Source organism: Ailuropoda melanoleuca, chromosome 2 (genome assembly GCF_002007445.2).
Source record: "Ailuropoda melanoleuca isolate Jingjing chromosome 2, ASM200744v2, whole genome shotgun sequence".
NCBI classification, from domain to species: domain Eukaryota; kingdom Metazoa; phylum Chordata; class Mammalia; order Carnivora; family Ursidae; genus Ailuropoda; species Ailuropoda melanoleuca.
In genome coordinates this window covers 85,050,415-85,061,902 of record NC_048219.1, presented here as the reverse complement: position 1 = coordinate 85,061,902, position 11,488 = coordinate 85,050,415, and the positions used below count along the sequence as shown (strand labels likewise).

Sequence of the window (11,488 nt, the reverse complement as noted above, 5' to 3'; positions counted from 1 at the left end):
ACATCGGAATCCGGGGATGTACTGTATGGTGACTAACATAATATAATAAAAAATCATTAAAAAAAAAGAAAGAAATACACAAAGATGACATACTCTTCACCCCTATCAGATTGTCAAAGCTTTAAAAAATTATCTATGTGTGTGGGTATGGGGACGCAGATATTCCCACACGTTAGGGATGGGTGTGTAATTTGACAAATCAGTCAGATTTGAGCTAGACGACCTGATGCACATACCTTTCAACCCAGGAATTTTATCCTACATACCTACTCACACATGTTCAAAATGTGTAAGTTATTCAGAGAGACATTGCTGGGAATAAAAAATTGCTAAGATCCCTAGATGTTTGTTGATAGTGACTATAAAAAGTCAGAAATAATATAAATGCTCATTAACTGTGAGCCACAGAATTACCGCACATTTATGGTATAGATACTCTATAGCTGTAGAAAGTACTGAAGAAGTTTTTTATGTGTGAATATGGACCAACCTCCAGACCTGCAAGATATATTGCTAAGAGAAAGAGCGAAGAGGAGAGCAATGTATATAGTATATCACCATTGGTATAAAAATGGAGGTGGGGAGATACACACGCACACACAAACACCTATTTGGTTGCCTGTGCGTAAAATATCTCTGGAATGATACAGAGATAGGAAACTTTGGGTGCTTCTTGAGAGCTGGGTGAGTAGGTGGCAAGCACAGATGCAATACTTTCTGTTCCTTGTACATATATTTTTTGTACCTTTTGGGTTCTGAACCAAATTGGACCATCACCTAATTTGAAAACAAACCCCAGCACGGTCACCCTGATCTCCAGCTCTGACCAGCCAAGTTTCCTGCCCCTTCCCCGCCTCCCCTGGCCCTTTCCAAGCTGCGGAATAGAGAGTTTGAGACAGGGGGATATCTTTCCTCTACACGCCTCAAACCAAGGCTGGAGCTCTGCATGGGTTCGCAACCGCCTGCTTTTCAATCCACAGGGGTGGAGAATTTAGCTTATTTTTAAATTGTGTGGAATTCAGAAAAGAACTGCCAACATGATTAAATAGACTGGAGAGGCTGGTTCATAAAGAAAGATGAAAAGACCGAAATGTGTGTAATTTGGCTAAGTGACAGCGGGGCCAGGCTGTGGTTAGCACATATAAGTATTCAAACACCCAGACAGGAGAAGAACATTCATGGACATAAATAGGGAAAAAACGAAATTATGAAAAGAAAAACAAAGTGTCTCGGTCTTTCTGTCTGTCTATATCTCCAGAGGATCCTCTCCAGGAAAGCAATGGATGTCTTGTTCCTTGCACAACATCCTAGAAAATTTTCACCTTTGTAAAGCCCACATCAGCTCCCAGGCCAGGGGTCAGATGTCAGCACAGAGGCTTGACTTTAGCTCCCTTTCCCTCTGTCATCTCCTGGATCCAAGTGCCCACTTAGCTTGCTTTCTCTCCCTTCCATAAACATACTCAATGATGGTCCGAAGGTCTTGCAAGGGGGGGGGTCCTTGCAGAGTATATGAATCATTCGTTCATATTTCAAAATCTTGCTGGGTGACTATGATAACACTGGAAAACAAGATTGCCCTTCCCTGCTATTATCAAGGAGTTCATGATAGCGCATGATGGTTCTACTATCAAGAAGTGACTGTTGAGATGGCAGGTCGACACAGACCTGCTCAGCAACAGTACTGGGATATCCATCAGGCCCATTTCTCTAATCAGTATCTCATTAGGCTTATACCTGGAGTGCATAGAAAATTTACATTACTGTAATGCCATCAAAAATGAGAAACATGGAGGTTACTTTGCTCATTTCGAATCTACCTGCATTGTCTTTTTAGCTGCTGTATCTATCCCATCCCTTATATTTCCTATTAATTAAACCTCAGTCCAGATTCCTTTGAATGTGCATATCAGTGTGCCAGGATATATGCTTATGGATATACACAGCGATATGGTAGTCTATATAAAAATCTCTGTGTGCATGTATGTGTAAATGCAACAGTCTGTGTGTGCATTTCTGGGTTAATATCCATGTTTTGCTCTATATCTAAGAAGATGCACAGATGGGCAAGATGAGCCAAAACCAAGATGAGCCAAAAATAAAATTTAAGAAGCACTCTGGTAGGGATTCCAAAACTAATACCTAAGAGTATATTTTAAAACCATTTGTGGTTTATGTTTATTTAAAGTTTTCCCCATTTATCAGACGAAGGAACTGAGCTGTGGCTGAAACTGGGCCCGATGTGCTTACTATTGGCAGTAGCACGTGAGGCCACACCCCCGTGGGCAGAGTAAGAGGGTCTGAAGGAATAATAATTATAATTCTCAATTATGCTGAAAAGGCTTCTGGGTGAGGAGATGAAAAACTGGCAGTTGGGTCCTAGACTGTGGGTAAGGAGAGAATGACTTCTTTCTGGGCTCTGGTTCTCTTGAGAAGCAGCTCTGGTGAGGCTAGCCATGCTAAAGGGCTTTCCCACATAATGGATAAGAGCTGGACTCTGCCATATGCAACCAGTCAGGAGTCGAGCACACCCAATAGCAAGGGAGGAAAGCAGGCTCATCACTGTTGTGCCATGATTAGGTTTGCCTACAGATTACAGAACACCCAAACGCACATGAAGAAGTCCAGAAGTGATTCTTCCAAGGATACTATGGTGACTTCCCCAAGTAATCAGTGACTCCACCTTCCTTCTGCTCTACTGTCCTCAGCATCTGGCTTCCAGTCTCAAGACCACCTCATGTTCCAATATGTTTGCCATAACCCATGTCATCAGACACTCATTTCAGGCAGCAGGAAGGGAAAAAGGAAGCAACTCCCAGTTTTACCAGCCCCTGCAAGGAATCTTCCCAGAAGTCCACTTCTATAGGGTTAGCCACTTGGGTTAGTCTTGTGACCATGCCTAGCTGCAAGAAAGGCTGGGAAAGATATCCTTTTAAGCATGGTTCATCACCATCTCAAACAAAATTGTTTTTCTCTAACAAAACAAGAAAAGCACGGATATTAGGTGGAAAGTTTTTCTGCAGTATCAGGGCAGAAGTGTAGCCTGTAGCAGACTGCATAAGGATGGCTAGCTGTTAGCTGAAGGATGATTTTGGTGTATGTTCCCTTTTCGTTTTATCTGGAGCTGTACCAAAAAAGTGACATTACGCATTACAATCTGTTCTTGGCTGCTCTGTGAGGTCTTCAAAAGAGGATCGACATCCACTCTTGGGCAGAAGGGAGAGCAGCACCCAGAGGCTATGGTGGTCGATCGCTGCAGTGACTTCAGACAGCACTGGCTGCACAGAACCACACAGAGTTTTCTGGAGTAGCAGAGACCCTGGATCAAAGTGGCCCTGACTGACGAGAGGGAAACAAGCAAGACCTTTTTTAGAGACTCCATGAGAAACATGAGAGGGTAGGAACAGAAGCGGGCTGGGACTGCTGTTGTTCAGGTGAGGGTGAACTTCGTGCTGAACTATGTACGTGGCCGCATTTACAGCCATGGACAGGTGAGACCCGAAATAAAGGATGCATTTCAAAACCATATATTCTGTAAAGAAAGAATTGGTTAAGAAGATGCGGATGCATGCATTTTAGACTAAATTCCAGTAAACAGTGGTTGGTGCTCGCTTTGGTAAGCTTGGTGATTTTCAAAGCATGTTTTGAGGCACTCTCGAGTTTTGTGGAGTACCTCAGAGACCAGAGGGAGGCCAAAAGGGCTAGGATTTGGTCACCAAATATCACATAGCTTAAAACATATTCATATTTTTGCATTCCATATAAATGTTCATTTGAAAAATTATTCCCCCTGCTCAAAAAATTGGAAATTTCTGATATTAGTTTTAATTTATTAATGGTAATTATCTAATAAAGTTGGTTTCATTACCTTAAACACAGAAAAATTGCAGAAAAACTGAGTAAGAGGATGTGGATGTCATACCTACTCTTCTGGAAAAAAAAAAAAAAATCCCCAGGGTGCCTGGTTGGCTCAGTCAGTTCAGTGTTTGACTCTTGATTTTGGCTCACAGCATGACCTCAGGGTCCTGGGATTGAGTCAGTCTCTGTGCTCCGGCGGGGAGCCTGCTTGAGGATTCTCTCTCTCATCTCCCTCTGCCACTCTTCCTGCTCACTCTCTCTCTCTCTTCTTTCTCTTAAATAAATAAATCTTTAAAAAAAAAATCCCAGCCTAAACAACATATATTGAGATATGCAATGCCAGTCACCATGATTTAGGTATGAAAGAATTTTCTGGTCATCAACAACTACAACATTTAGGAAGAGAGGAAGGGATTCTACATGAGGACGAGCTTTGAAAACTTCTATTTATCCATCTGGAAAGATGAAAGTAGTGGTGGAGGGAATGAGTGGATGGGTGGAGAGTGCAGTAAAAATCTGATTTAAGTTTTCTAAGTCATGGAGGATAAAGAAATGGAGAACTATAGACTATTTAACCAAATTCTGGAATACCAGACTTGGTGAAACTTGAGTTTGAAAGAAGCTGATACACATCACATAACCACTCCTCCTGTACAGGACGAAAATATAAATTGGGTAGAGAAAAGATTGAGAGACATTATGGACCACATGAGTTCTTATGGGTCCTGACTTCAAATGAGTGGCTCTTGGGAATCTAATAGGATATTATAACCTACAAATGTCTTAGAGTCCATCTTAACCTTTTCAAGCCAGTGTTTTTTAGGGTATTCATGACTTTCCACAAACAATCCCACCATTCTACTTTCAGACTCGGATAGTGGTCTGGGAGAACCATGGACTGACATGGATTCTTATGAGTGTTTACATAATAGGGAGTACTGGCATTTCCTCTATAGCCAAGTTTTCCTAAAGTAATGAGATATAATGTCAATCAAAGCACAATGTATAGTACACATACTGCTATAACTCTCAACATAAGAACATATGCCTGCTTTGCTTGGTTGGCATTATGCTTTGTTTATCATAACACAGATCATAATTACGACAAGCAAGTACTTATGTCACGCTATGTTAATAAGAGTGCTTTTAGTAATCACTACACATAGGCCATTACTCCTGATTAAAAGTGAAATGTCGCTCTGAATGCTTTGCCCAAGGAGTTAAAATAGTATAGCTATATACAGGTAGCTTTTTATTGAAACTATCTTTACCACTGAAATTCCTGCAGGAAAAAATACCAACTTTGTTACTGCTAATCCAAGGCTCTATCTTTTATCACTTCGTTTCCTTCGGAAACAATGGGATTGGAGCAAGGAGGTTACTTAAGAATGCAATTATTGCATGACAACAGAGCTGCCTGCAATTGGGAGCTTTGAGTAGGCAGCTTATCATAATCAGCAGTAGGAGATATGATTCAGGCTTCTCTAGAGAGGCATGAGCAATCCCCTTAGGACAGAGTCTGCTCCAATACTATGAGAAGTGTGGCCCTTCACAGAAAAGACAGGGATTGCTGTTGAATTGAAAAGTTGCAAGTGACCTTCCAAGGTCATCTAGTTCATCCCCTTCAGGCAGAAACCCTTAGAACCCATAGTAATTCAATGATAAGGCAGCCTGAAAGAGGGTGCATGCATTCCAGAATCACTCCAACATTAAGAACTTTGCTGCCAAGAAATTCCTCTTGGGTTTAAATACAATTCTTCATGCTATGGCTAATTTGCTTTTGTTTTTGTTTTCTCTTTTCTTCTCCTGAGAGACAAACACGCTGGAAGGCTAAGGAACCAAAGGAACACAACAGCCTAAAGTTGGTGAATTCAAAACTAGACAGCTCATTCTGTATTCATTCTTTCCCCTGGATCTAAAGAACAGCAAATGCTTTTCTTGGCAGGCAGAGGGCACTGGCAGGAGGCAGCTGGTTTACCTGTTTGCAGATAACTAAAATCCTTTAAGGCTCAGGGTACAACACACCAGGGAATCATTTGCTAGTGCCAACCAAAAAAGAAAGAAAAGGGTAGAAAAAAGAGGAAGGAGAGCAGCAATTTAAAAGTCTACAAAAATACTGAGCTACGTGGGTCTGAGCGTGAGGGTGAGCAGAAGGTCTCCTTTTCACCCAGGTAATGATTGTACGAGCCCCATAAGGAGATAGTTAAATCAAACACTGAGATGACTGCGCTTAAGAGGGGAAAAATATGTCAATCACACTTTGCCTTTGACACAAGGAAATTCCTTGAAACTGAGAATGGAGAGTGGAAGGGAGGGAGAACGTCTCCTGATGTGGGTGGCCAGGAAACCAGGGGCCAGAAAAGCATGAGAGGAGAGAGGGAGAAAGAGACAGAGAGGGAAAAAAACACAAGATTGAATTCTAATCAAAATGCTATGAGGCGTTCACACCAGGCCTTGAGAGAATATTAACAAGGTTACCCGAGGGGGGGCCTTTAGCCCCAGGAATTATTAGTGAATATGGAATTATATTTGCACAAACATTACCAGATGCAAGGAGCTAAATGTCCTGCAGATGTGGAAGGAGCCAGCGTATGTTCCAAATAGGCAGCAGCTTTATTTGTTTTACCCTTCTTATAAGAGGCTGGGTAGCACGTTTCTGAGAGGTTACATTTCTGGAATGACCACCACACCACTAGGCCCCCCTCTCCACTGCTGCTTGCACCAGCCTCAAAAGTATCTCAGCCCAGGACCACATGGAGTGGTCCTGAGGCAGGTTCGACAAACTTACCAGCTTATTTCTACCACCTCCAGGTATCACAGTGCTCTAAGGGGATCATGGTGCTTCAAGAAGGGATTTTCTGAAAGATGAAAGAGTTCAGAGTCAGGTAAAACACAGTGATTTCAAAGAGGAGTTGTGAACTCAAATGTAACCAGCTGATGTTGGTGGGAGTTGGAGGGGGTAACCCAGCAAAATACAGGAAGAACAAAGAGTTTCCTTCTGATATGCCACCATCATATCTTCAAAACTCAGTTTAATTTAGATTCAACACTGCAGAATAAGACATATCTCATTTCTGTGTTTGGACAAGTTGTTGCCTTCCAGAGTCTCCTGAATTTGAAACCCCAAATCCCTACCACCATCTTGCTCACTTTGAGTAATACTTGCCAGCGTGGGGGACAGAATTGTTCAGCGCACTCATAGGGCATGTAGAGGTGGTGAGCCATGAAGCTAACAGCATGAGACCCTTCCAAGGCCCTGGTAGGTGCTCTATCAATGTGTGGGCATGGTTATATGTTTTTGTAAAGTTTACAGAATTAAAGTGTTTAACACTAGTTTGTTAACTGGTGACTGACTTCCCCTCTGCCACATCTCCCTTTGTGTCGGTTGGCTTTGGAGTTGAGTTGAAGATACATTTAGCTTGAGTGGTGTGGGATGTACTATGTAGTTCACATCACTTTTGTGTATAGTTGATGCTAGCCCCCGGATTGTCGGATGGATTTCAACACTCTTATCATCATCTGTTCACTTAGTGAGCTGGAGACCCAGAGTGTATCATGCTGGGATATGAGTGTACTCTACAATGCCCAGCCCTGAGATTCAGAGGACAGAAAAGGAGAAACAAGAATTAAATTGTACAGAGTCAGAAGCTAACCCATGAAAGACTTACCTAAATCTTACAACTCTTTCATGAAAAATCTTGATAGAACTTTTCCCAAAGTTGACAACAATCATAAAATTTTATGTGACACTACAAGCAAGTTGTGATGCTGAAAAAAATTTTCTAATCAATAATAATAAGCAAATTTTGATCAATCATATGAGAAAGTTAAAATATGTTCTCATTCTTTCTATATATTACAGAATTTTTGTCAAATGAAGAGGCCATCAGAATATACAGCGCATATATATTTCTGTCATGTGTATGTGTACACACACAAAACAAGTATTCCAGGTAGCTAATAAAACATCATGTTGTTTTCCTGAATTTTGTGACATTTGTGATATTTGTTTGTTGTGTTTTTTTAAGTGATTTGTTGTGATTTCTGTTCTTAGTCTAAGTAAATATTCACTTTATTATCTAATTTTGTAATCACACTTGTGTATTCTCTTTCTTAAAGAAGGCCTCCAATATTGTATAAGCTTTAGGCCCCAGTATAATCCAAATTTGCTTCTGGTGATATGCGCCATGTAAACACTTAACCATTTTTTTTTTCATTTCACTCATCAACTTATAAAGTAGGCCTTGTCGATACCATTTTAGAAAAGAGGAACTGGAGATGTTTAGTCATGGTTTCCATATGGATTTGAATCCAGGGTCCGTCTTACGCCAAAGGAAGTAGATTAATCCTGGCCCTAACTGTATTCCCTACCCCCACCAGAGGGCACGCTGAGTCCTAAAGTGATCTTTCTGTGCTTTATCTAGTCTGTTTTAAAAGGCTTCCACTACCCATCACCAGTCTATCCCATTCCCCCACCCCCTCCCCTCTGAAGCCCTCAGTTTGTTTCTGAGTCCATAGTCTCCCATGCTTCACTCCCCCTTCTGATTACCCCCCTTTCTTTATCCCTTTCTTCCCCTACCGATCTTCCTAGTTCTTATGTTCCATACCTGAGAGAAATCATATGATAATTGTCTTTCTCCGCTTGACTTATTTCACTTAGCATTACTCCTCCAGTGCCGTCCACGTTGCAGCAAATGTTGAGAACTCGTTCTTTTTGATAGCTGAGTAATATTCCATTGTATATATGGACCACAGCTTCTTAATCCAGTCATCTGTTGAAGGGCATCTCGGCTCCTTCCACGATTTAGCTATTGTGGACAATGCTGCTATGAACATTGGGGTGCATATGGCCCTTCTCTTCACTACGTCTGAATCTTTGGGGTAAATACGCAGTAGTGCAATGGCTGGGTCATAGGGTAGCTCAATTTTTAACTTTTTAAGGGACCTCCACACTCTTTTCCAGAGTGGCTGCACCAACCTGCATTCCCACCAACAATGTAGGAGGGATCCCCTTTCTCCACATCCTCTCCAGCAATTGCTGTTTCCTGCCTTGTTGATTTTTGCCATTCTAACTGGCGTAAGGTGGTATCTTAGTGGGGCTTTGATTTGAATTTCCCTGATGGCTAATGATTTTGAACATTTTTTCATGTGTCTGTTAGCCATTTGTATGTCATCATTGGAAAAGTATCTGTTCATATCTTCTGCCCATTTTATGATTTGTTTATTTGTTTCTCACGTATTAAGTTTGAAAAGTTCTTTGTAGATCTTGGATACCAGTCTTTTATCTGTAGCATCATTTGCAAATATATTCTCCCATTCCGTGGGCTGCCTCTTAGTTTTTTTGACTGTTTCCTTGGCTGTGTAGAAGGTTTTTATTTTGATGAAGTCCCATATGTTCATTTTATCTTTTGTTTCTCTTGCCTTTGGAGATGTGTCATGAAAAAGGTTGCTTTGGCCGATGTTATAGAGGTTGTTGCCTATGTTGTCCTCCAGGATTTTGATATTGCATGGTGCACTGGGTGTTACGCAACTAATGAATCATCAAACCTTGCATCAGAAACCAGGGATGTACTGTATGGTGACTAACATAATGTAATAAAAAACATTAAAAAAATATTAATAAATAAAAAAATAAAAGGCTTCCACTGACACCCTTCTCTTTCCCACCCTAATCCATCTGCCCCCTGAACCACCTCGTTGTTAATAGATATGAAAGATCTCACTGCCAGAAAACTTTTCTTAATTTCCTCTCCATTAGTATGAAATGTGCCCTGTAGACCTCTTGGTCAACTCCTTCTTGTGATATTTGACAATTTTTTGGTGGTGTTTACACTCCATTAAAGGAACAGGAAAGATATTTCGATTCAACTGCATGGAAGAACATACCGTCTCTGAAATCTTTCTTTTTTAATTAAAATTCACAACACACCTCCTCCAAGAAGCCCACCACATTCATTCCAGGCAGCAAAATCCTCATGTCATCTTCTCATTATAAGTCCCTTTATAACTTGCTATTGGCTATTCACAACCACACTGGATGTATTTGCTTATATGCTCTCTCTTATTAGAAAACTCAAGATTAGCAATGCCTTACAATCTTTACTACTTAAACTTAAATGCATATTTGGATTCCAAAATTTTTGTGGGAACTCAGTAAAATGTTCATACTATATGAAAGGAAGTGAAGTCTGTTTTTTTCTTCAGTACACCTCAGTATAGATCATGTTGGTTCCAAAATGAAAAAAAATGCAAGTTCATTTTGTATAAAAACAGAAAACCTGACTTCTGTGGTGAAACAAAAGCTCCTCAGACGCCTGGCCTGGTTCTCTCAAATTCTAATGCATGGCTTTAACTCTTTCAGTGGGTAATAGTGGCAAACAAAAATGCTTCAGTTTCTCTATCTGTGAAATAAGAATTGTGTTATTCCTTCCCCATTTACTTCACAAAAGTCTCATGGGGAACAAGAGTTAAATGATTAATGACTTAAAGCTCTTAGGCAAACACGAAACGCTTAATAAAAATAATCCCTCATTGCCACAGTGATAAGCACCAGTGACCTGATGCTAAACCTTGGCAGAAATGGAAGGCAATTCAGATAAACTCTGGGCCCTGTCCACGAACACGGGCTTCTTTTTCCCTGGTGAGGATAATCTGGGCTCGTGTTCCTTGACTTCTTACACTGACCAGCTCCTGCTTATGGCCCCCGCAGGCTCAGGCCCAACCCCCAAGTTATATGAATTCTAGCTTCCTGGTTGTGGAGGAGCAACATGTGGGAGACCGTAAAATGCGCCATTGTGAGGTCAATATAATTTTATCCTCTCCTTTTCAGGGAACATGCCTACTTAGCCCATACCACAACATTATTAAGAAAACTATTTGAGATCAAAACTCCATTTTTCATTGAGTTTAGGCCCTTCCTAAGAGAAACCCTTGCATAGCTCCGGCAAGAGTCTCTGAGTGAACGTTTCCTGTCATGACTGAAAGAACTGGGGTGGTGCCTGAGGGGTAAGTATATCTCTATTGGCAGAAACCGTAAGGTTGTTTTAAAAGGACGTAGGGATTCTGGCATATTTTTGGTTTATTGTGTTTATTGAACATAATCTCTTCCTGGTTTTCAGGTATAATAAAGTCATGTGAAATCACCCTCCACTCAAATCTGATCCATGAGTAAATTCAGAAAATTCAAGGTGCATGCTTCTTTTACCAATTCTGCTGCACATTGGACTGTCTTGTCCTAGAGTGGTTTTTTAAAAATTCCCTTCTTTAAGAGAATGAAAGGAAATAAGAGAATTCCTGTTAGAGAAAAGAACCACTAAGGTTTGTCATGTTTCATGAAACAGAGGACAAAGCCGTACAAGGAGCTTGGGCTCTGGAATCAGAAAGACCTGGGTTTAGAATCTCAATAGCATCAGTTTCTAGATGTGGGATCTTGAGCAAGATAAATCTTTCTTGAATCTATTTCTCTGTCTATAAAGAGGGACAAAATCTCTGTATCATAGGGCAGCAGTGAAGACTGAATTAGATATTGTATAAAGTGCCTGGTGGGATACCTAATTTACAGTATGACAGTTCATATAGGCTAGTCATAATCATAGGAATGAAAATAATATATTCCTGGACTACTCATATATCA

General features: G+C 40.8%; 1 long non-coding RNA gene across 1 annotated transcript in view; it reads right to left on the bottom strand.

Annotated features, from left to right (window-relative positions):
- The window catches only part of LOC117801040, a 58,183-nt gene that overhangs the window by 24,925 nt on the left and 21,770 nt on the right, over window positions 1-11,488 (bottom strand). Inside the window, exon 3 of the long non-coding RNA XR_004623401.1 lies at window positions 6,644-6,713. This is a non-coding gene — a long non-coding RNA (uncharacterized LOC117801040). The remainder of the gene's footprint in view (window positions 1-6,643; window positions 6,714-11,488) is intronic.